Raw genomic sequence first — 25,428 nt, 5'->3', positions numbered from 1 at the left:
GCTGCTGGCGTGTGCACAGCTGTCCTGAGACCCTGGGTCTTTGCTGGTTGGAGGCAGCTTTCAGTGGGGGGTGGCCAGTGCCTGGGACTGAAGCCTAGCTGGGGCTGACACTCCAGGTGCCATGTGGTTTGTTCATGCCCTGTCCCTTCTGTGGGCTGGGTCATGTCGTGCTCTCAGGATCCTGAGAAGAGGCCGTGAAATGGCATCCAGGCCCATATCGCCTCCTGGGCCACCCCTTCTGCTCTGCACACGAGCCTGAGTTCATCCGTGAGCCACCCCACAGCAGACCTTCTTTCTGGCCCTGGGTGGGCAGCAGGGGGGATGCAGGGTGGAGCTGCTCCTGGCGGGGGCCATGCTGGCGCAGGGCCTTTCTGCCATCTCACCGGGCGTCCCTCTGTTTTATTCCGCAGTGAACTTCGACCACTTCCAGATCCTGCGAGCCATCGGGAAAGGCAGCTTTGGCAAGGTAAGGCGGGGCCTGATGGGCAGGACCGTGGTGCTGACGAGCCTTCCCTTAGCCCACCCACTCCCATCCTCAGGAGAAGCTGGCCTCGTCCGGCATGGGCTCCGGGCCTGTTGGTGAGGGTGTGGCCCTCCTCCCACGGGCAGGCTGGTGGTGCTAGGCATCAGACTGGACTTGGTGTGGTATAGCTCATGCCCCAGGTCCAGGGGTCTCTGTGACACTCAAAGGCCAGGATGGCAGATTCAGCTAACCTGCAGCCCAGGGGCCAGGCTGCACCTGCACCTGTTCCTCAAGGATGCACAGAGGGCCAAGGATGGACGGCCAAGCATATATCCTCAACTTGTCCTTGTCCCCATCGCTGTCAGCGGCTATGCTGCTCACATCCTCCAAACAGGCCTGCATGGCCAGCCTCACAGTAGAGCAGTTTCTTCACTTGCCTTTTGTGTTCTCTGGACCGATCTAACTTCCTGATTGTTGCCTTGTAATATCTAGAGATTGATGGTAATTATAACTCAAAGAGGCTTAACGAGTGCTCTGAAAAGGTTGGAATTAGCCCTCCGGCTTCTGCGGAGGGCTCTGTTGTAGATGAATCACTTCTGAATGGACAGTTCTTTTCAGCTGTCCCGGGAGACTTGGCAGATGGGCTCTGCCTCCCTTGCTGCTCCTGGCTGTACAGCTGTCTGGACACTGTGTCTATTTAAGCTCCGTAAGCCCTTTTTAAAGGGATTGCCATGCTCCCAGAGCATAATATGCAGGGTATTTGAGTGCGATTAATTGCCTCCATTTCATTGTATCACAATCGATCGCTGTGTTGGGTTACCCAAGGCCTGGGGCAATTGTAAATAAGAGCAAATGAACCCCTTTGCACAAATTAGGGGAGAGCGTTTTCAACATCTCTTCATGTCAGGAGGTGCCAATGGACCCGTGCCATTTTGTGAACAGTGAAGATGGTTGACCTTAGAGGTGAGTTGCTAAAGTTTGTGGAGTTTGTCAGAGATGCCGAGGCCTGTTGGAACGGCCTCTGCCCCCCTCCTGTCCTCCCGGCTGAGCCTAAGTTCTGTTCCCCAGGGCCATAGGGTTGCATGAGGGGCAAGCAGGATGGGTTTGGGGGGACTGCCCCTCAGGCAGCGGAGGACAGCAGCTGTGACCAGGTTCCGGAGGAGTGGCTGAGACAGGAAGACCCTGGGGGTCACCAGGCACTCAGAAATCAGGTCCCAGGAGGGACATGAGGCCTGGCACATCTTGAGAGGACCAGGCTGGTGGGGGGCTCTGAGGGGCAAAGACCCACCCTGGTGTGGGCAAGGCTGGCAGATGCAGGTGCTGTTTCCTGGGGCCCTGCTTCCACCCCCCACCTCTTCCCACTGCTGCCCCTGCCTCTGCTGACCTCCTGCCAGGGGTGGGCTGTGCCCCTCGTGAGCATGGCTGGGCAGCCCGAACCCTACCTGTGCCGGCAGAGCCCCAGGCTTCCACTCCCCTGACTAGTTCTTGGCTTTTAAGAAGCTGGCCAGCCAGAAAATGTGCCTTTGCAGAATAGGGCTGACGAAAGGAAGCCACCAGCTTTCATTTTCAGATGCAAGTTAGTGATGCAATTGGAGGGCTCCTTTCTGTTCCCTAATGAGGCCACCAGGAGACTCAAGTCTGAGTTGCTGGGTGGGTGTCTGGCAATGTGGGGAGGTGAGGCCTGTCACAGACCTGGCTCTGGTCCTTCCAGCTCCTTTGGTAGCCCGACGGTGACCCATGGCAAGAAGGATGAGGGCCCAGAAGGCAATTCTGAACGTGTACGGCTGGGATGCTCTTGTCTCTGTCCACACGTGGCCCTGGTTCTGGTGGGCTGTGGCAGCGGGGGTCCCAGTGCTGTCCCTGTTTTCCTGCCGGAGGAGGCAAGCACAGGCTTATCCTGTGCCCGAGCCCTATCAGAGACTGGCATGTGAACCACCTGTGAAAACAACTCCTGGTTGCCTGCCCGATCAGGAGTGGTAGCTAGGTGTCTGGTGTCTCTGTTCCCAGCCAAATGACCCTTTAACATATGACTGTTCTACCCTCTGGGGCCACCGTTCCTGGACATGTATTATTCAAACTTGTATCTGGTCCTTGACTTTTCTGTTTTCAATTTTTTAAAACTTGGGGTGAATTACACATAGCATAAAATTTACCATCTTAACTATTTCTACATTTCTGGGGCACTGAGTATATTCACATTGTTGTATAACGGCTCTCGAGAACTTTTTCATCTTGCACAACTGAAACTCTACTCATTAAACTTTCACTCCCCCTACCCCAGCACCTGGCAACCATCCTTCTACTTTCTGACTCTATGGATTTGACTATTATAGGTACCTTATTGTCTAAGTCTGTCCAGGTCCCTACAGTAAAAATACTGTAGACTGGGTGGCTTAAACCACAAACATATATTCCTCACAGTTCTGGAGACTGGAAAATCCAACATCAAGGCAAATTCAGTGACTGGTGGAGGAGCTCTTCCTGACACAGATGACATCTTCTTGCTTTGTCCTCATGTGGTGGCAAGAAAGAGAGAGAGCTCTGTAGGGGCCCCTTGTGCGGGCATTAATCCCATTCATGAGGCTCCACCCTCATGACCTAATCATCTGCTCACCTTCTAATACCATCCCATCAGGGGTTAGGATTTCATCATATGAATCGGAGAGTAGACACCAACATGCAGTCCATTGCACTTATTTAAGTGGATTCCTATAGTGTTTGTCTTGTGCACCTGGCTTATTTCGCTTAGCACAGCGTCCTTCCGATTTATCATGTAGGAACACATGTCATAATTCCCTTCATTTTTAAGGGTGGGTGCTGTCCTACTGTCTGTATACAGAACATTTTTTTTTTTTTCGAGTTGGAGTCTCACTCTGTTGCCCGCCACGCCCGGCTAATACAACATTTTGTTGATCCATTTATCCTTCGATGGACAGGTGGGTGCTTCCATGTTTTAGCTATTGTGAATAGTGCTGCTATGAATAAGGGCATACAGATATCTCTTAGAGTCCGTGTTCCAGCTCTTTCCCCTAGAAATCAAATTGCTGGGTCTTATGGTAATTCTGTGTTGAACTTTTTGAGGAACTGCTTTACTGTTTTCCACAGCAGTGGCACCATTTTACATTCCCACCAATAGTGCACAAGGGTTCCAGTTTCTCCACATCCTCACAAACACTTATGTTCTTTTTCTGTTTGTTTTTTTAATAGTAGCGATCCCAATGGGGGTGGAGTGGGATTTCATCGTGGTTATTTGCATTTCCCGAGTGGTTACGATGTGTGGTTTTTGTTGAGATTCCCTTCTCTAAGGAGGAACCACAGGTGTACAGGGCTCCTTGTGTGTGGGGGTCTCCAGGCATCTGTTGAAGAGAGGCTGGGCTCCTGTAGGCGTCCTGCTGGGGGCATTGGAGGCTGATTTTGCTGCAGTCATGTCTACTGAGGAGAAAGGCATATGGTATTTTAATGGAGAGCAGAAATTAGTGGAGTGTTTCCTATAATGAAGGAGTACGTTTAGGTCATGTGGTTGGGGTATTCAGGAGTAAAGATCATGTCAAAGATGCAGAAATAGAAAGCTTAGCGTGGAGTGACTGACAGGAGGGTGAGGATGAAGACTGAAACTCCGAGCTGGCTACCCTTGGCACTGACCAGCAGTCGGAAGAGACTCTGAGCACTAGTTGTGTGCTTTCGTCCTCATCAGGCGTGAATTGGGTGCCTGCTGGTCACTGCTCAGGCCAGCTGGCTCTGGCGGTCCACCGGCTCAAATGGCCACTCCCCTCACCAGGTCAAGGCTCCAAGAAGACTTCCAGTGGGACTCCGGAAGTCTCTGCGGCAAGGACAGCGTTTGCTGAGTGAATTGCTCTTCTTCCAGCTTTCTGTCCTTCCTGAAGATAATGAGTTGGCCTTGAAGAACTTGAGACCTGATCAAGCCCACTGGTCCCTGGAGAAATCATGTCCCGGGTGGGCGGTTTTCTCCTCAGCAGAGAGGAAGCTGCTGGTGGTCCAGTCCAATTTATAAGCTGTGACAACAGCCTCTGCCCACTTGGAGAAGGGTAGGACTTTGTCCCTGAGTCTTCTGAGATGTCATGGTCCCCTGGCATTAGGAGGAGGCCAGGAGGGAGTGATGCTGTCAATGGGACATTTTCCACTCCCATCCCATTCCCATGCCGATGTGAGCTTCCAGCAGGTGCTCAGGGCCCGCCTAGTCTTTCAGGCTGCATCAAGCTCCAGCCATGAGCATGTGGCCTGTGTGCATCTGTTTTCAGGAATCTGGAAGGGGCTTTTCTAGGAGCAGACCCAGGGCATGGCCTCTCTGCTCCCCCGCCAACTTGGTTCCCCCTTGTTCTGCCCAACCCATGTCCAGCAAGTGGTGTGGCCATAGTTAATTCCAAGACAGACCATCTAAGTGAGAATAATCAAGCCTTGGAGAAAATCAACCCATCTGCTCCCAGCCGGGGGTTAGAAAGGCCACAGTGTCTGAGAACGCTTGCCCTCCCCTCTAGCATGCCTAATTGAGTTTGTTCTGAATCCAGGCTGTGGTCATCTGAGGGCTGATTATCAGAGGAGCTGTGGATGCAGAAAGCCCTCTTTCGTGAGCTGGTTGGCAGTTTGCTGGATGCAGCTGCCCCCGGGGATTAGAGGAGATTTCTGCCCATCATGGGGTCTCCGCCCCCAGGGCTCCTCTTGGAACAGGCTGGGTTGAAGGGCAACAACCATGTGTGTGTGAGGGGGTTGTGGCCCCTTGGGCGGAGCATGACGCCCAGGCTCATGCTGAGTCTCTTACTTGTGGCTCTCTGGCTGTCAGCTCAGCCCTATTTCTGGTCATGCTCCTTCTGAGGGTGGCCAGCCTCGAGGGCTGTGGTTCCCCCTCGGGAAGGGGGTGCCGCGTCTTCTTACTCTTTGGGTCAAGATCCTCTGTTGAGGAGCTGCACCTGCTACTGCTACCCTCCTAGGCTCGGCAGCTGGGTCTGTCAGAGTAGACTGCCAACAGGCACGTGGATGGAGAAGAGAGACGCAGTATTTTAATTTTTAATGTTACCTGTCCAGGGACATCTCAGGAAAAAAAACCCAAATACTTGGAAAAGAAGTGGGCTTTGAGAACTGAGATGCCATCTGAATAGGACAAGGAGAGGGAGGAGGAGGCTGGTCACATGGCGGGGCCGGGGAGCAAGTGGTTTTTTAGGAAAGACCAGGAGGCCCTTGGATGAAGCGATGGGAGATGTGATGACTTGTGGCCAACTCTGTCTGGGATGGTGTTGACCCCTGGCCCCTTCTCCTGTGGTAAGTCCATCCTGCTAGGCTGGTGGGACTCCAGGGAGGGATTTACAGCTATGGTTTCCCTTGAAGGGTCTGTGTGTAGATGGCTGAGGGGAGCTCGGAGAACACCCTTCCCTGTGTGTGCTGTTTTCAAGTGCGCTCAGCTCAATAATCAGTGTGCCAAAGCAACAGATTTTGGGGTGCTGTGTCCTGAACCACTTCACCACTGTGCCCCTTCCTTCCTTCTGCCACGCTCTCCCAACCTCAGGGTCCTGCTCACCTGACCTTATGCTCTCATAAGGTTGTCGTGGTGAGGCTGCCCCAAAAAGCCTTGAAGTCTCTGTCTGTGTCCATCTGGGGCTTTGTTTCATGTTGGCCCTTGTTTCACTGTGAGTGCTGCCACGTTTACAATCAGAACGGGAATCGTTCTATTCTGGGGGAAGAATCTACTCCATCTGGAATTTAACACTTCTTAGGGGGCAGGCTTCTTGCTCCTGAGCCGTGTGTGGCTGTCCCAGGTGAGCAACTATGCTCTCTCTGGCCCCCTGGTGCTGTCTCAGGTGTGGGCTCCACGCAGGCTACAATGACCAGCAGGCCACAGCATGTTGTAGCATGACACCTGCCCTTCCTCCTCCCCTTACACTCTGCCAAAAAATGTCTGCTCTTTTCCCATGTTTATTTTTCCAATTGAACTCTCGAATAATCTTGTCAAGATTAAAAAAAAAAAGCCGGGCTCGGTGGTTCAGCCTGTAATCCCGTGCCTTGGGAGGCTGAGGTAAGTGGATTGCCTGAGCCCGCGAGTTCGAGACCTGCCCGGGCAAGTTGGCAAGACCTCATCTCTACAATAAATAAAAAATCAGCCGGGTGTGGTAGCGCATGCCTGTAATTCCGGCTACTCGGAAGGCTGAGGCGGAAGGATCGCCGGAGCCCAGCAGGTCGAGGCTGCGGTGGCCGAGAGCGGCCACTGCACTCCAGTCTGGGCAACGGAGTGAGACTTCAACTCAAAAAAACAAAATAAAAAACCTCACTGAGATGGGTAAGAATTATATTTTATGATTAATTGAAAGTGATGTGGATATCTTACCCATCTAGGGATCTAGTGCCTTTGTACTCAATGGGCTTCTATTTCATTCAAATTAATTCTTCGTGTTTTGGTATATTTATTATATGTTGTTCTTATAGTTATTATATGAGAGGGGACTACAGAACCCAGAATTTATTTGTCAGAAATTGTGAATTTATTCTTACATGTTTAAATTCAGTCTCCTTCAAAGTACTCTCTTGTTTGTTGCGATACACCTATTGAGATGCTTTTTCCGCTGCTCACAATAGTTCTTGAAGTCACCAATTTTGATGCCTTTTAGTGCTTCTGTCATTTTTCGCTTCGTTTCTTCCACATTGGCAAAATATTTCCCTTGAGGACTTTTTTTAAAATCTGGGGAAACAAAAAAAAAAAGTCGGCCAGGCAAGATGGGGTGAATAGGGAGGGTGGGGCGTGGGAACCATGCCATCTGGGGTCAAAAACTGCCGAACACTCAGCGAGGTGTGGGCAGGTGCATTTGTAAATCACCCATCATGAAATGGGCAAATGCACTGAAAGAAATCTCAAAAAAAAAATTCACCGAAGCCAAACACAGCCTCTCACAACAATGCTAGCTGGTATACTGATGCCAATGGGCTCCTAGAACACTTACCTAGTGGGGAAAGCCTGTATTAGAGGGCCGGCCCTCTGAAAGATAATCCCAGTTTTTTTTGGTCCCCTCGTACATTATGCTATTGTACACGATTTTTTTGTCTTTGTGAATAAGAGACTTTCTTTTCTAACTTCCCCCTCAGCTGTGGCAACTGCTGACCGAGTAGCCCTGGCCCCTGCCTCCCTTGGCTGTCGGAGGGGCAGATCTGCTCCCTGGAGCACCTGTGCTCATGCCTGAGGCTGGAGGAGTTGGGTGGGCTCTGGGGGCGGCTCTCGCCCTGAGGCTGGGCAGCAGGCGTGGGTGGAGGGGCAAGTCTGGCTTTGCCAGTCTGCGGATGGTCTTCCCAGGAATAGCAGCTAGACACACTCTTGGCTTAGCTGGGGGTGTTTTGGGCTTTTAGATGAAAGATGTGTTCTTTGTGTGAAGCGCGAAATATGCTCGGAGCCGGGAGATGACGTGTTCCTGTCAGTGCTGTCTGTAGGGGCAGAGGCTGGGTTTCCACCCATTACCGGGGATCCGGCAGAACTCTGAAAGGTGGGCGCACAGCCAGAAACCACAGGGAGCACCAAGAGCAAGCATGGAGGCATGTGATGGGCACAGCCCTCAGGAGGAAAAGGCGTGTCTCTGGGGGTTGAAGAACTCCCTGTCCCAGATGTAATTTTTGGTGACATGATTGACTTTTGACGGTGGGCACAGTTTGGTGTTTGAGCAGGAATGTCTGGCTCTGTCTCCCCCACCCCCGCCCCACCGCCTTCCTCTCCTGGCCCTGTGGGCCTGGTCTTGACTCTGGGTGGGTTTCTTCTTTCTTCTTCTCTCTAATTCCTCTTCTTTGACCGGGCTCCTCTCATTTCCTCCTGTACCCCACAGCCCATGACATCCCTTTTCCTGCTTCCTGGACCTAAACTCACACAGACCTCCTGGGGGTTGCCTACTCTGTTTGGTTTTGGGGGTCCCAGTCCTGGCCATTTTCTGCCCCTCCCTGAGTCCAGGCCCATCTGTAGAGGTGGCGTCTCTCCTCCAGCTGTGAGACTTGGGGGCCTTTTCCTGGGCAGCCAGCCCCAGCCCCCGGTGGGACGCCCTCGCAGATGGGCTGGCCCTGCGGTTGTTTGGGGAGGGAGGGAAAGCACAGACCAGCTCCAGGAACCAAGGGGCCAGGCCCGGTCGCCTGGCTTCTGCATTTCCCGGTTTATCGGGACCAAACTAAATCATTGGCATGAAATGTGCCTTTGCCACAGACCCCAGTCGCCACTGAACTCTTTTGTCCTTACTGTGACTCCAGATCCCTGGATGGACCCAGGAGAGGGGCAAGAAGAGGGAGCATGTGTTCGTGGGTGAGGAAGCGCTGTCTGGCCAGGGCTCCCCAGCGCCCCTGGCCCTGCTGGGGCTTGTGGATGTGGACCTCCCGGTGATGCCACCTTGCCTGGCCTCCCCTGTGCTGCATCTGAGTGAGAAGACAGCACTTGGCAATTGCCATGGCAACCCCTCAGAGCCTGATATGCAGTCACCCTACTGAGAGTGCGGCTGTGACACTGTGGCTGAGCTGGGGGTGCAGTGAGTCTTCCTGAGGAGGAGGAACCGGTTCTGGGGGCCCCCGCATCTTTCGTGGTGAAATGCGGCAGGGGAGGGTGGTCCCGCCCACAAAGAGCTCTTGGTGCCCGGGTTCTGGGATGACACCGGGTCCTCAGCTTGGAGGTGTGGGTCCCAGGCCACCTGCAGGGCCTCATGCCCTCAAGACTGCCAGGATGGGGACCCCACTCGAAGGCAGCCGGGGTCAATTCAGTTTGCCGGCAGCTCTGTTCGTTCTTCACGTTTGCAGCCAGCAGACACCAGTGCTGCCAGAGTGAAGGCCAGTTGTGCCTTTGGTCACTTATCGTTGGCATGGATGCCAGTGGCGAGTGACACATCCCTGCCCTCACCACCACTGTCCAGGCCCTGCTCTTGAGAAACCCAGGCCTGGATCCTGAACTCTGGATCTTCGAATGTGGGCCTCGGTGCCGTGGTGTCTGCCCCGGGACTCCGTGTCTCCTCACACGATGGCTTGCCACCGTCCTGGGAAGCGTGGCCAGAAAACAAGCCAGCAGCGGCCACTAGAATCTGATTATGTGCTGGCCTGGTGCCAGTCTTCTTTGGGTGTGCACTGCGTGTGGTCACTGTGGGCACCTGAGCCTGGCATAGGCCTCTCAAAGTCCAGAAGCACAGCCTCTGCCTTTAGCCCGTCAGCTGCCTGCTGCCCACCCCGCTGTCCTCGCAGCCTTGGTGGGTGGAACTATCCCTGTTTGGCAGGGGATGGGCCCCCGGAGACCTCGGAGCAATGACATTTCCTGACTCCATTAGTTGGGACCTAAGATGGTTTGGTACTGACTTTTGTTGGGTTTTTGCCGATTTTGGTAGCTGTGATTCTGTGATCGCGTGTGTGTGTGTGTGTGCGTGTGTGTGTGAGAGAGATATATATAGAGAGAGAGAGAAGAGAGAAAGATGGGGCTCCCCTGGCACTGGATACAGAGAATGTTTACTGGACTGAGCTGACACGCCGTTTTCACGTGGGGACCAAAGGAGCAGGCCAGCTGGCCCCAGGGCCCCGGGAGGCTGCCGGGAGGCCCAGTGCAGTGCTCTCAGCCTGGGCCTTCGGACATCCTGTGGGAGGAGGGTTCAGACTCAGCTCCTGGGGGAAGCCAGGAGTGGAGAGCACAGGCCTGGCCACCACAGGTCTGCACACACGGCTTCATGTTTCCATTGCCATCCCCTTCCTGTCTCAGGGCTCCACTTATCAGAGTCCGTGTGGCTCTAAGGCTTAAACTGTTTGGGACCCTGATGGAGTGTCCTTGGCTCCACACATTGGCCCACCCAGTGTGCGAGCTTCAGGAGCCTTGCAGACCCAGGCAGTCGGGCTGGGTGGTCGCCTCTGCCCTGCAGCCTGGTTTCTCTGCCTCAGTGTCCACCCAGTGCGGCCCCCTCCTCCACGCAGATGTGTGTTCACTGTGAGTTTCTGATGCTTCGACATCTGGCACCCGGGGCCTTGCTGACCCTCCCAGGACTGGCCGATTCCTAGCGATGAGGAACACTTGCCTTTGGGGCTGCTTTCCAAATGCAGAACAACCAATCCAGAGCCCACGCTGGGCCTGACACCAGACACCTAGGGGCAGCCCTCCATCCTTCACCAAGCCAGTCCTAGGCCTGCTCACCCGCTTCACCTCTCCTGAGGAAACCATAGTCCAGGCTCCCGCCCATGCTGCCCCTGCCTCCCAAGACCCTGCAGCTTCCCCAGGGGGCTCCGCCATGTGGTGAGCCTCTTCCTCCTCTCAGCAGCGGAGTCACGAACGGTCTTTTCAAATGGCAGGCATCTCCTGGTCTCGCTGGAATGATAGTAGCACCTACATTTTGAAAGAGTAGGGTCTCCTGAATGGAGCTGATCTCTGATCTCTTGGGCCGTGCCGTTGGCTCCCCGGAGCAGTGTGCTGCACCGAACCCTCTGCTGAGGCTGCCTGGACCCTGTGTCTCTCTTCCCCAAGCGGCTGCCCAGACTGTGGGAAGAAGCCCCCTGCCCAAGGTTGCAGGCAGCTCCCCAGGCCTCGTCTACTCCGCCTGTCTCACTGAGAGGCTCCAGCTTACCGGGCAGCCTTTTCTCCGGGAAACTCAGGACCCGCAAGTCTCTGGGGCTCCAGCTGTGCTGGCGGCTGGCCCAGGTGGCTTTGAAGAGGAGGGAGGTTCTGAGGACGAAGTGGACCGAGTCCCAGGAGGCCAAGTGAGGAGGGGGTTGGAGGTGCTGGTTGAGCACCAAGAGGAGGCCTGTCCTGTCACACAGCAGTGAGAGGGCTTCTGAAGGGTCAGGAGGGAAGGTTCATTCCCAGTGGAAGGGGCTAGACCCGGGCAGCAGGACGCAGGGACCTTGGAGCATGGCCACCTCCCTCTGTACTGTGGGGAAACGGATTCAGCTGAGGCAGTTCTGCCCCAGACTCCACAGGTAGCAGGTGAGCCTGGGCCGGGACCAGCCACTGGGCCGGCACACTCCTCTGTGGGCCACCCTCTGCTTTGAAGTTGCCTTCATTGCCACCATGGGACCGAAGAGGCCCCGCTTGGCAGCCTCCATGCAGGGTCGGTATCAGACAGAGCATTTATCACATGCTCCTAAGTGGGCCAGAACACGGTGGGAATTTTCTGGCTCGTCTCTGGGTCACCCACACTATGCTTTTATGCCTTAAATAGCTGTTTCCCTTGTGGCTCTGATTCAGGAGGAGAACTTTCATATCCATTTTCTCATTTTTTTCCCTTCGACAGCTGCATGAGTGGTCATTGCCTTGGCGCCCCGAGGAAGTGGAGGCCAGAGAGGTGGCCCTGCTGGTCTCAGGTCGCCTGGCTTGGGAGGAACAAGCAGAGGTGGATGGCTGCAGGGGTCCAGTTGAAAGCCTGGGAGCAGAAGCCCAGGGAGCAGGAGTGGGTGTTTAGAATGAAACTTCCTCTACTCAGCTGGCAGTTACTGACCCCAGTGGGTGGGGGGCCCGGACCCGAGAGCAGGGCACCCACCTGCATGGGTCCCTCCAAGGCACATATAACCACAGTGTGAACGTTGGAGAGTTTTTGGTACTTACAAGCCCTGGGGGTGCATGGCAGGCAGGGTGGCCACACCCACTCAGAGGTCAGGAGGTGCAGGCAGAGAGGGAGCAAAGGGACTCCTGGACCAACCTGTTGTTGGCTCTGGGGTGCGTCACGTGAACACATCTGCTGCAGGGAGTTCTATGGGTGGGTGAAAGCAGGCACACTGAGAGGGCTGCGTGGTGACTGAGAGGTGGTTCCTTTATGTTCTTGGGCAGATGTCTGCGTGGTCCCTGTAAAGGAAGCTGCCAGGAAGCAGGGAGCCCAGTCTGCTAGACAGGAGAGACGCCTCTCAGCTTTTATCTCTGGCCACGACTGGAGCCATTCAGGTGGGGTGTGGTATTGGAGACCCTGTCAAGCGTGACTGAGCCCTGTTTCTGGTATGAGGGAGTTACACCTACATTTGGAAATGGGTACCAAGGTGGCATAAAACCATAAGTACCTCCTCCAGTGGGCCACCTCCTTGTCTGTTTTGCCGTGAGACCTTCAAGTGTGAGGGAAGTTTTCTTTGCTATGCAGGTGCGGCCCACACGTGACAGGCGCAGCTATCCAGCCAATGGCCTTGTGGGCTGAGGTGGGTGTGGCTGCCCTGCCCTGAGGATGCCTGATCCAAGTTTCTGCTCCCCTGTCTAGAACGAGAACTCCCCTCGGCTCTCCCCTTGAGGTTTCTGGCTGCCTCTTTGGGTCATTCCCTTGAGGAAGTCTCGGGATAGATAGCTTGCAGGAGTCCAGGATCCCACGGGCACCGTTGGCCCTTTCCAGGATGGTCAGGCCTCCCCTGGGCCTGGAGCCCAGGCACCAGCGCTGACCATATTCCTCTGCTTACCACGCCATCCTCAGGCTCTTCCGCGTCAGGAAGCAGGCCAGGGCTTGGTCCTCTGCTCAAGACGGAAGCCCACAGCTCAGGCTTTGGGGCCACACAAATGTGGCCTCAAATCCTCTCTTTTTAAAATATTAATTGGCCGGACTTGGTGGCTCAGCCTGTCATCCCAGCACTTTGGGAGGCCGAGGCCAGTGGATTGTCTGAGCTCGCGGGTTCGAGACCAGGCTGGGCAACTTGGCAAGATCTCATCTCTACAATAAATAAAAAATTAACCAGGCATGGTAGCACGTGCCTATAGTTCCGTCTACTTAGAAGGCTGAGGTAGAAGGATCGCTGGAGCCCAGCAGGTCGAGGCTGCGATGGCCGAGAGGCGGGCTGCTGCCCTCCAGCCTGGGCAACAGAGTGAGACTCCAACTCAAAAAAGTATACATATGTCAATTGTTGGAAGTCCAACATGCATCGTCTAGAGGGAGGCATATGATGATCCCCCATGTGCGCCCATACCCTGGCCTCACCAGCTATCAGTTCCACCAGATCCTTTTTCAGCCATTTCCCCTTCCCTACCTCTCTCCGTGAGCTGGGTTATTTGAAATACATTTCAGAGAGCATATCCTTTTATCTGTCAATATTTCAGTGTATGTGTCCAAAATATAAGAACTCTTGTTTTTTTTTTTTTTTTTGAGTTGAAGTCTCACTCTGTCGCCCAGACTGGAGTCACACCACAGCCTCACCTGCTGGGCTCCGGCGATCCTTCCACCTCAGCCTTCCAAGTAGCTGGAACGACAGGTGCGTGCTACCACGCCCGGCTAATTTTTTGATTTATTTTAGAGATGAGGTCTCGCCAAGTTGCCCAGGCTGGTCTCGAACCCGCGGGCTCAGGCAATTCACTCACCTTGGCCTCCCAAAGCGCGGGATTACAGGTTGAGCCACCGAGCCCGGCCCTCTGTCTCTCTCCTTGCCATCCACCTGCTGGGGCCCCAGTGGCTCTCTGGCCTGAGCGTCCCTGGTTGCTTTGTGCTGCTCAAATCACTCGGAGACCCTGGCACGCTTGGCTGTCCCTGCCTTTGCTAGAGTTGGTTCTTGATTCACATAGGCTTGGTCAAGCAGCTGTGACCTTGAGGTGTGACATCCTGAGGTTGGCAGCCGGAGGTAACTGCTGCTAAGCTGGCAGTTCCTTAGGAGGTGCATGATGGAGGGTTCTGGTTCTATCATGGATTCTTCTTGATTCCCCAAAATAGTTAAAAAATCAGTGTTCTCCTGTCAGTGATGTTGGCAGAGAGCACATTTGAGGTATAACTCATACAGACGAGGCAGGATAAGTGCTTTTTTCTTTTTTTTCTTTTTTGAATTGGAGTCTCACCCTGTCTCCCAGACTGGAGTGCAGTGGCCGCTCCCGGCCACCGCAGCCTCGACCTGCTGGGCTCCGGCGATCTTCTGCCTCAGCCTTCCGAGTAGCCGGAATTACAGGTGCGCGCTACCACGCCCGGCTGATTTTTAAAATTTATTTATTGTAGAGATGAGGTCTTGCTGCCCAGGCGGGTCTCGAACCTGCGGGCTCAGGCAATCCACTCACCTCAGCCTCCCAAAGGCACGGGATTACAGGCTGAGCCACCGAGCCTGGCTTGATAAGTACTTTTTTCTTTCCCTTTATTGGAAGGTTCCTGATGGCACAGGTGATTCCTTGGCATCCTGGTAGGGAGCAAAGCAGTATTTTTATTGTGATTATGAACTTGAGTTCATGCTGTTATTGTACATATGGATGCTCACCTTGTTCCCTCATGTCCCCGTGTCCCTCTTGGGCCCCTGGGTCCTCTTAACACAACCACATTGTCCCGCACGGCATCTACACTTTATGGCATGGCAAGACTTTCCAGATTCACGGTGTCCCTTTCCTGCTCCGTTTCTCTGTGGGACCCTGAGTGCCTCTGGTGGGGCATGATGTTTGAAGGCCATAGTCTGGGCACTAGGGCTGTTCGTTACTCTGTGGTTTTCACTGTTTCTAGGTCTTTGTAGTGGACAGAGCCAGGAAATACACATGGTGTGTCCCACGAGGGCACATGGTGTGTCCCACGAGGGCGCATGGTGCACTCTGGGTTCTAGAGTCACTCGGAGTGATTTAACGTCACTTCTCTGATTCTGCTGATGCACGATTAGATTTATGTTTTAATTTTGTTTCAATTTTTAGCGATTGCCTTTTATATTTAATTATTATGTAAGATATTTGTGCGGTGCCAAATTAAAATCTATAAAAAAGGTATGTTTGGAAAAGTCTGACTTTCATCACTGTTTGTTTCCTCCAGCTTCCTCCTTCCTCCTAGAAATATCCCTCTTGAGAAAGATTTTGGCTTATATTTCCATTGACTTCCTTTTAATATATTTATGTAACCTGCTTCTTTAATAAATGGCAGCATATCATTCACACTTTTCTCTGCACCTTGCTTTCTCTCTGATGATATTTCTGGATTTCACACTCTACCCACGTACAGCCCAATTACTAGTTCTTGGTCACAGCTGTGTTATTTGCCACTGGGCAGACGTGCTGCATGAGCTTCCTATGGCTGCTGTAACAAATCACCACACAGGTAGTGGCTGAAAACAACAAGCACACACTTATCGGTTTCACCTGCCACCCTAGACCCCAGCAGCACAGGAGAGCTGCAGACTTGAGATGGTTGCAGACAAGAGCAGACAGTGTCACACCTGTCCCTCCTCCCACTATCTGAGCAGATGGCGAAGGTCCATCTGAGAGGCAAAGGCAACCACGTGGAGCACAGGGTGCAGGGCATGAGAGGGTTTCTCCAGGAAAGAAGTGAAGGGGCTAGAGTTGGCTGTGAAGGAACAAGCACCTAGAGCTTTCCCCCCACTCCCGGATAATTCAGAGACCCTGCGGAGCAGGTAGGAAAACCACAGGGCATGCTCTGGTAGAGGAGGCCCCTGCATTTGGAGAGGACCACAAAAGGTGGCGATGAAGGGGTGTGACGTGGACATGTTGAGGTTTGGAAGCGCATGATGGAGAAACAGCTGGTGGAACATCTCCGGACCGAAGACTGCCTGCCTCTTTAGCTGGAAGCACCCATCAGGTTTGGGTAGCATTGATGGCAGCATTAATTGATGGATTGTGACATATCTTGTGGGCAGGTCCTCATCCCAAGGGCAAGGGGAAATCCTGGGAGCAGTTGGGCAAGGTGATAGGAACCATGATTACCCCCAAAGGGAAGAGGACCCACATGGCTAAAGGTTCCTGGCTACTCAGGAGCAGCATCTCCAGGGTTCTGCATGGAAAAATAAAAGTTACCTGGCCGGGCTTGGTGGTTCAACCTGTAATCCCAGCACTTTGGGAGGCCGAGGTGAGTGGATTGCCTGAGCCCGCGAGTTCGAGACCAGCCCGGGCAACTTGGCGAGCCCTCGTCTCCACAATAAATCAAAAATTAGCCGGGTGTGGTAGCGCACACCTATATTTCCGGTTACTTGGAAGGTTGAAGCGAAAGGATTGCCAGAGTCCAGCAGGTCGACGCTAGGGTGGCCGTGAGTGTGCCACGGCACTCCAACCTGGGTGACGGAGTGAGACTTCAACTCAAAAATTAAAAAGTTAGCCAAGCATTCCAAACCTCATCAAAGTTATTGTTCATGTGTGAGGGTCAGAAAACGATGTTGTCACAGGTATGAGGACTCAGGCAGCATACTACCCCATCTGTCCCTTTGAGTCCAGAGATGCTGAAGTGAGAGTAAGACAAAGATGAGGTTTGAAAGCCGTTGATAAAGAAGCCGTCATCCAGCTGCAGCTATCGCATGACTGAGCCCATGAAATTACCTTCTGATTAAGTGATGGCATAGACGAGAGAACAAAGGCCAGAGCCAGTGTGGGGGCAGGCACGTTTCCCCATCCCCCAGGAGGCTGGTAGGTTGGGGTGCACCTGCCTGGCTGTCCCTGCTTTCAGACCCAAGCTCCTGGATGCTCTGCGTGGGGTTTTTGTGTCAGAGACACACTGTGTGCACATGTTTGGGAAGGTTGCCTGAAACTGCGGCTCTGCCCACCCCACCCAGATGTTCTTTGAGTTGGACTAAATAGGCTTTAAGCTGACCAACTCCATGAGACCCCAGACGTGACAGCCATAGGGTGCAGTGGGTTCCCAGCCTCTCTTGGGATAAACGACCCCAGTACTCGATCAGCAACAGATGTAAGAAGAGGGTCTCAGTATGCCATAACCAGCCACCAGTCCTTACCACTGTTGCCCATAGTTGCTTGGTGGGACAGCGGGCCAAGGGACACAGCTTCTCAGGGACCTTCAAGAGAACAGCTGGGGATGGGAGACAGCCTTTCAGGAGGGACAGGGGGGCATGGGAGCCCAGCGTGGCCTCTGGAGCTGTCTGGACCCGTATGTGCTCTCTGCACAGTCTCCTCTGCTGTCCTCCCGGGTGAGGTGCCCAGCTCTGCCTGGGGGACTCCTGCTGTCCCAAGCCCCTCTCTCCCTGGGCGAGCACAAGAGTCTAGGGGCAAAGGAAGAGGTGCAGGGCAAAGGGCAGGTTGGTGTTTCAGTTTTCCCAATATCCCATCTGGGGCTGGCCTTTCCTCAACAGTTGCAGATGCCTTCTCAGGTGAGCTTGACCCCTGGGAAGGGACCACACGTCACCCTGTCTGGTGTCCTCAGCATTGTCCCAGGCCACGGAATGTGCCTTTCTTGGGGCTTTAGAACCTCCCCTGGAGGGGATTAGAAGGCGGTTTTATTATTATGTTTAGAGACTTTTAGTTCCTGCTCTCAGGCATTTGCTTTCTGGGGAAAAGAAATTACTTGGAAAGAAAAAGGGCTTGGGGTGAATCACTTAAATCTGCAAAATACGTAAACAGTGTCGAGTTAAAATGACAATTACACCCCTGTCAGTCACCAGCCTGTTCTGGGCTTGCTGCAGCCTCCCTGCGGCCAGAGGCGGTTCACCCGGAAAACCCAGGACTCCCCAGAGCCCAGGACCAGCAGGGCTTATGTCTCCTTATGCTGAGATCTAATTCCACTTCCTCTTTGTCTGGGCTTAAGTTGATTCTTGGAGGAAGCAGCTCAGAGAGTGGAGACCGATTTCAATTAAGGAAATGGTTTAATCGGGCCTGCCGGCTCGCAGCCTCTGAGGCTCAGTCCTAAAAGGCTGGAGCGTTTTTACTCCCTTTTTGTCAATGTTGCTGTTTGATCCCTGGTACCGAGGTCCCTCCGAACAGGGACTGCACCAAACCCCAGCACTTCAATGGCCACTAATTGGAGCCTCCCTGTCAGGAGCCAGCTGTGCCCTCAGCTCTTGACCTGAGCCTCTTCTCCGTTGCCTCCACCTGAGAGCACTTTGATGTGATTGACTTAAATCCATTTCAAAAGAAAAAGTCAGCACCATTCCAAACCACTGTGAGTGTGTGGGACGGTCCGGGGGATTCGAGGCTGGTCTCAGTGAGAAGTTGTGTGGCCAGGCTGGTCTCAGCGAGAAGTTGTGTGGCCAGGCCAGGCCTTGCTGGGCCTGGGGCGAAGATGGCAAAGGCCAAAGTAGGTCATCTGGCTGACAGGTGCTTGAGTGAGGGTGCAGTGGGAGCACAGACCAGATTGGTCCCTGGCGGGTGTGGCCACGGATACACAAAGCACACGGGGTATTTTCACTTGAGGGGCATGCCCAGGAGGTATGGAGAGAGTATGAGTTTCCTGCTAGAACCAAGTACCATGACATGGTGTCTTCGCACAATGGGAATTTATTCTTTCATGGTTCTGGAGATGAGAAGTCTGACATCAAGGCATGGTGGTTCCTCCGGGGGCTCTAAGGGAGGGAGGACCCTTCCATGCCTCCCTTCCAGCTTCCATGGTGTCCTGTGTTTGCAGTTGCCTCACTCTGGTCTCCAGGACCAGCATCTCCAAATCACTCTGTTGTCTTCGCATGACCTCGGCCCCTATGCCTGTGTCTTCTTTTCTGTCTCAGGACAATGGACACTTGTCAGTGTCCTAATCTGTGATCTCCAGATCCTCAATTTAATTACATTTTCAAATGTAATTAAGGCCTTTGTCCCAAATAAGGCCACATCCTGAGGTCCCTGGTGGCTATGTATTTTGGGGTAAGCACTTGAACCCACTGCAGGGAGGTTGAGGCATTTATCTTGAAGGTTTCCGGGAAGGAACAAAAAGTGATTAGACCTATACTGCACACACCTTGCATAGGGCTGCCACACAGAAAGCCGCTTTTCTTTTCCTTCTTTCATTTTATTTTATTTCATTTCATTTTATGAGATAGGACCTTGATCTGTTATCCAGGCTGGAGTGCAGTGTTGCAGTTATAGCTCACTGCAGCCTTGAACTGGGCTCAAATGATCCTTCTGCCTCAGCATCCTGTAGCTGGGACGACGGACACAGGCCACCGCACCCGGCTAATTTATTTAATCTTTAAAAATGGAGTCTTAGCCGGGCTCAGTGGCTCAGCCTGTAATCACGCACCTTGGGAGGCTGAGGTGAGTGAATTGCCTGAGCCCGCCAGTTTGAGACCCACCTGGGCAACTTGGTGAGACCTCATCTCTCAATAAATCAAAAAAATTAGCCGGGTGTGGTAGTGCGCGCCTGTAGTTCCAGCTGCTAGGAAGGCTGAGGCAGAAGGATTGCCAGAGCCCAGCAGGTCGAGGCTGCGGTGGCCGGGAGCGGCCACTGCACTCCAGTCTGGGCAACAGAGTGAGACTCCAATGCAAAAAAAAAAGGGTCTTATCATGTTGCCCAGGCTGGTCTTGAACTCCTGGGCTCAAGCAATCCTCCTGCCTCTGCCTCTCAAAGGACTGGGATTCTAGGCTTGAGCTACTGCGCCCAGATGCTCCTGACTGGGCCCAGCAGTGAGAGCCCACAGCTTCCCTGGCCAGTGCCCCTGATCCAGGCTCTTGAGAGGCAGTTGTGGGGGTGGAACCAGCCTTTCCAGAGCCAGTTTCTAGGCCTGCTGCTGCTGCCCTCTGGGTGTGCAGGGGCCGTAAGGAGGAGGGAGGCTGTGAACCCTGTGCTCATTGCGGGAAAATGTTCCTCCTTCCGATTGTGTACACAGACTCGGAGACTTCCACCTGCAATGATTGGATTTCTCTGCTGGCATGTGCCAGCAGGCTGACAGGCCACGCTCCTGGCTGCACACGGCCGACTGGCCAGCCCACAATCCTCCTTGGCAGCAGGGCGGAGCAGCAGGCAGGAAGGCCTCGGTGCTGAAGCCAGAGGTGGCTGGGGCCTGCTGTGGCTTGCGCTTATTTTCATTCTGAAAATTTCAGCTGGCTTTCAAAACAGTAATTTAAAAAATGGTTGTAGGAAATGTGGGAAGTCCAGGGCAGAGTCCTCCACAGTCAGGCCTGTGGAGGCAGCCCTCATCAGCGTGTGGTCTTTCTCCATTCTTTCCATGTTGCGGCCTCACCTGCAGCTGCTCTCATGCCTTGGGAGGTGTGGCCTTGCACTTCTGACAGGAGTCCCTGTCAGCACACCTGTGGCTGGGTGGCCCGCAGCACATGGGTCTTCCTGTCCCACTGGGCAGGGCAGGGTGATGCTGAGGCCACGTGTGTCACTAGCTCCCTAGAGAGATCACACGTAGCACCCGTGGCACCAGACCAAGCCACAGAATCCACCCAGGCTGTCCTTGGCTCCACTGTCGGACATGCTTTCTGTCTGGGCCAGTCCTGAGTAAAGTGCACGTTGTGACGCACTGTCTCCTGTGACCCCTAGTGACCCCCCTCAAGGGAGGAACGATTGTCACCATCACTTTACAGGAGGATCGAGTCTCAGGGAGGAGGCTCAGCGACCATCACGGAGTCAGGACAGGACTGAGGCGCGTGTTTCTAAGAGCTATATGCTAACCAGTGCATGGATCTCTAGTGGCAGGATGATAACCCCCCACAACACATCCACATCTTAATCTCCAGAATGAACATGGAAGTGAAAGTTGCAGACTGAGCTCAGGTTGTGAGTCAGCTGACTTTAAGACAGGAGATAGTCCAGGGTTATCAGGTGGGTACAGTGTGATCACAGGGGTCACCCTGGCAGAGGGAGGCAGGAGAGGGGATCAGAGTCAGAGAGAGAGGGCCAAGGCTGGAGGAAGAGTCCATGATACAGGTAGCCCTGGGAAGCTGGATAGGGCAAGGAACTGGACCCTCCCCAGGGGTCTCCAGATGCATCAGCCCTGTCTCGCCTCAGTCTTGGCCCAGTGAGACCCATGTCAGGCTCTAACCTCCAGACGGAGAGAGAATCAGTCTGCAGTGTTCGAAGCCACTGGGTTTGTGGTCATGGGCTACAGCAGCCACAGGAAGCAAATACACCCTCCATGCCCTGGTTCCCTGCTGTCGCTACTGTCCCTCTGCCTGGTAGTCCCGTTGTCTGTGTCCCAGGAATGTGTGAGGGATCAGCCCCACACCCGCCCTGCCCTGCTGCTGGCCATTCTGCTCCAGCTTGGGAAGAACCAGGAGAACTTGGTCCTCTCCTTACAAGGCCTCCTTCCTCTGAGCGAACAGGTGCTGACAGCACATCTGTGCCCTCGCCCTAGCGCAGGCCAAGTGGACGCTTGCCCGTCTCTGCTTAGCCGCCATCCCCTGTGTGGTAGGCCTGAAGAGCAGGTGTGGTTGGCCTTTGGAACTTTCCAGGGCTTTCTTGCACCCAGTGATTCATGTTTTGACCATGGAAGGGTGGTTTGTATGGGATTGGATGGAGGTTTACCTGGGAATTAATCAGCTGCAAAAGGAGTAAACAGTCTGGGCACTGGTTTTGTTTGTTGCATCTTAACTTTGCCTAATGAAGGATTCGATGAGCTCCTTTGGTCCTGCACATCATCAGAGTGATCAAGAGGCTTGCAACTTTCTTTTAATTACCATCCTGTCTCGGCGGGGTGCCTTTCCAGATGGCTCAGAAATGGGTTCTAGTTCCCAAGGAGGATGGCAAAGCATGTGCAGACAGACATGTTAAGAACGTCAGAATCCTTGAGACTGGGACTCCAGGGACTGCTTGTGCTGGGGTGGCCTTAGAAACCAATGGGGATGCACCATGTGGGCAAGTCTGGAGCCTGACAGGGGCTCGGGAGCGGAGGGCTGGATCTACAGGTGGAAACCCAGACCTTCCTTAACCTTTAGCAAAGAGCCGAGTTTGCAGTTGGTCCCTGGTGCAGGGGAGAAGCCCTGCAGGCAAGCACCAGGTCTAGAGGGGTGCAGGGTGAGAAATCCAGCCCTACACAGCTGCCTTAATGAGATAGCCCTGCAGAGAATTTCTTTGGGATGGTGCACACAACCTCAGCTGACAAACGAAGAAAAAGCAAGATTCCACGATTCGGAGCAGCAATGTCTGTACCGCAGGAGCCGCCTCCCTCAGGGAGGACTGGGAAGATGTGAGGGGCTGGTTCCCAGGACACAGTGGTTGCTCTGTGCCCAGACCACCTTTGTCCTGATCTTCTTTTAAAAAACTTTGAACCGCCGGGCTCGGTGGCTCGGCCTGTAATCCCGCGCCTTTGGGAGGCTGAGGTGAGTGGATTGCCTGAGCCTGCAGGTTCGAGACCCGCCTGGGCAACTTGGCGAGACCTCATCTCTACAATAAATCAAAAAACCAGCCAGGCGTGGTAGTGCATACCTGTAATTCCGGCTACTAGGAAGGCTGAGGCGGAAGGATCGCCGGAGCCCAGCAGGTCGAGGCTGCGGTGGCCGGGAGCGGCCGCTGCACTCCAGTCTGGGCGACAGAGTGAGACTCCAACTCAAAAGCAAAAACAAAAAAAACTTTGAACCAGAGAACATTTCTCATATGCCCTTCTCATGGAGTACTTTCCTTAGGAGGAAAGTCATGTCCTGTGGCGGGACCAGTGCATGCTGGTCTGACCCGACTTGGCAATGGGTGGGGGTCGAGTGACAACGTGAAACCGCTGGATGGGAGCTCCGCATCTGGAGAAGGCCTGAGACACTCTCCCGGGTCTCCAGGGCATTCGGGAAGCAAGGGTGTTGGCATAGGTGGCCCCTGTATGGAGCAAGCAGCGTCTCAACCAGAGTCTGGGAAATCGGCACGTTTTTTTTCCCGGATTAAGAAAATGTCTCCCAAGCTGACATCACCTTCCCAAATGGTAAAAGCAACAGAGGAGCTAGGAGTTGTCCACATTCTCTCACATGCACATAGACATATACCCGTCCTCCAACCTCCAGGGAGATGGGATCACCTGGGGATCTCCTGGGAGATGCAAACGCTGCTGAGGTCCCGGGACCCTCTAGGGGGCTCTTGCTTTGGGTAAAGTGTAGCCACTACAGAAACGCCGGTCCCTAAGGGGAGTCTGGTTTAGGGAAGCCAGAGCAGGAGGGGGTGAGCTGAGCAGCCTCGAAAGGGCCCCCCAGGTGGCCAGTCATCGACTGTGTGAAGTGGTAACAGCCACTCTTGAAGGCTCCGTTGCAGCTCACACTCTGCGGCCATAAACCAGGATGCAGATTTGGCAGAGCTGGTGAAGTATTGTCGCAAAATCCACATGGAGGATGGGCTCCCTCAGGACCCTTGGATCTTTCCTCGGATGCTAAAGTGAGAGAAACAATACAGCAAGGCTCACTGACCTAAAATTTGTGGCCACGTGGCCAGGAGGTCTCCATAGCCCTCCTGGTACAGGATTCTCTCTGCATTCTCTCCTGGACATTTTCTGCAGTCTCCACAAGAGCCTGGAGGCCGTCACCACCCGGGGCAGCCCTGACAGCCTGGACCGTGTGTTTCACAGCACAGGTGGATGACGCAGTCACTGCCACCAGCTGCTTACCTCTGGGTCCTCATGGCACCCAGAGTGCTGGTTACTTGCATTCCTTTCCTGAGACTGGCACAGCCCATGACCACACCTGGGTGGCTTACAAACATGCGCATTGGCTCTCTCAGTTCTGGAAGCCAGAGGTCCAGAATCAGGATCACGGCCTGGAATCAAGAGGTTGGCAGGGCTGCATTCCCTCCAGAGGTTCAGGGGAGGATCTGTTCTTGCCTCTTCCAGCTTCTAGAGGCAGTCTTCCCTGCAGGCTAGTGGAGCCTCCCTCCATCCTCAAGGCCAGCGGTGGAGCCCCGGGCCTCAGTTGCCTCCTGGCCTTCCTTCTGTGTCAAATCTTCCCCTGGACACATATGATTGTATTTAAGACCCACCAGAATAGCCCAGGATTATCTCCTCAGCTCAGGAACCTTAACCGTATCACATCTGCAGAGTCCCTTTGCCATGTGAGGTGACACATTCCCAGGTTCCGGGAGTTAGGCCATCCTTGGAGCCGTTGTTCAGCTGACTGCACTAGGGAACAGTCCTGGTAGGCCGTGGGAGCTGGGCACCTGGACTGTACCCCCAGCACGAGCAGTTTGCAGAGGGGCTTGTCTCCCCCACATCTCCTTGGCTTCTTACAAGCTGGCGAGTCAGCGGAGTGTTTGAGTTTAGCAGATGAGGAAATGGAGGGTCAGTAGAGTTCAAAGGTTGCTGGCTGTCTAGTGGGGAATGGCCAGGCCCGAGAGGAGGGGGTGGGCCGTGGGCGGGATCTGCCGGCTTCGTGTGGCCTCAGTGGCCAGGACCAAACCACTGGGTGAATCTGGGAGAACTTTGCTGTGTGAACGGGTCCTGTCACTCTGAATGCACTCATCTTGGCCTCCCCTCGAGGCTTCTCGGCCTCCGCCCAGCACCCTGCCTTGTCCTGGCCAGCAGGGCTCCTCATGGGCACGGAGCTCTTGCAGGGGTGCCGTGGTGGCGGGGGTCACTGTCCCCCACCAAGGAAGCTCTGTGGGACCCAAACTCCACTTGGTGACAATGCTTTCATGACTGTACTCCTTTCAGAGAGCTCCCCTGCCTTCCTCATTCCCCTAGCATCAGGGAGGCAGACACCCCGACCTCATCTGTGGGGTTGCTTTGGTGGCTGGTGCCTGGCCCCTTTCTCAGCATACTCCTGCAGTCCCCACGCCCACAGCTGGCCCCCATGTGTCTGCTCCCTGAACCTCAGTCCTCGCAGGACTGCATGGAGGGGACTTGGCTTTGGCTGGGTCTGTGCCGGTGGTAGCTTGTGCTGTAGGGTGGGCGGGCTCCAAATGTGGAGAAGCTCTGTCACGGCACCGTGCCCCGCTTGTTCCCGTAGCCTCAGCCTCCCCTGGTCACACGACGTGGCCTGTGGGCAGAGTGTCGGCATCCACAGTGTGGAAAAACCACAGCTATGGCTCACGAAGTTCGAGGGTTGCTGTCCCTGGAGGATGTCAGATATTTAGAACTCAGGCTGAGAGAAGTGGCTCGGCTGCTGTGTCCAGAAACTCTGAAAGCCAGTAGTCCCCCGACAGACCTGACACCACCGTCATAGGCTTTCCAACATCAGCACCTATCTGCCGACCCCTTCACGGTGATGTCATGTAAACCAAAGCAAGGAGAAGTGATCACCCGTGCCCCTGTCCACCGGCGTAGCTGTTGTCACTCACGTGTGCTCACCTCCAGTTCCTGGCCATCCTGAGCACATCATGATTCCATAGTCTGCATTTAGTAGTATCACTTATCAGTTTTGCTTGGCATAAAAATTGTCACATGCCATTCAAAGTCTTTATAAATATTATCTCAATGGTTGCACGATATTTCACTGAGCTTGCTTGTGCTTGCCCATAAAGTTATTGGATGGTAAGATGGCTCGAAAG

The 25,428-nt window shown here is 54.1% G+C and overlaps 1 protein-coding gene across 3 annotated transcripts in view; it reads left to right on the top strand.

The window, feature by feature from the left end:
- The first annotated feature begins 412 nt into the window (after positions 1-412).
- STK32C (serine/threonine kinase 32C) overlaps positions 413-25,428 on the top strand; it is a 47,318-nt gene continuing 22,302 nt past the window's right edge. The window contains exon 1 of one of the 3 annotated variants that reach the window (XM_008059825.1): positions 413-466. The gene's annotated coding sequence lies outside the window, so the exon portion shown is untranslated. The remainder of the gene's footprint in view (positions 467-25,428) is intronic. The other 2 variants (XM_021713260.1, XM_021713261.1) reach the window with 2 other exon arrangements.

This window comes from Carlito syrichta, unplaced genomic scaffold, assembly GCF_000164805.1.
Source record: "Carlito syrichta isolate Samal-C Ts95f unplaced genomic scaffold, Tarsius_syrichta-2.0.1 Scaffold304385, whole genome shotgun sequence".
In the NCBI taxonomy this organism is placed as follows: Eukaryota; Metazoa; Chordata; class Mammalia; order Primates; family Tarsiidae; genus Carlito; species Carlito syrichta.
This window is presented reverse-complemented; position numbering and strand designations above follow the sequence as displayed.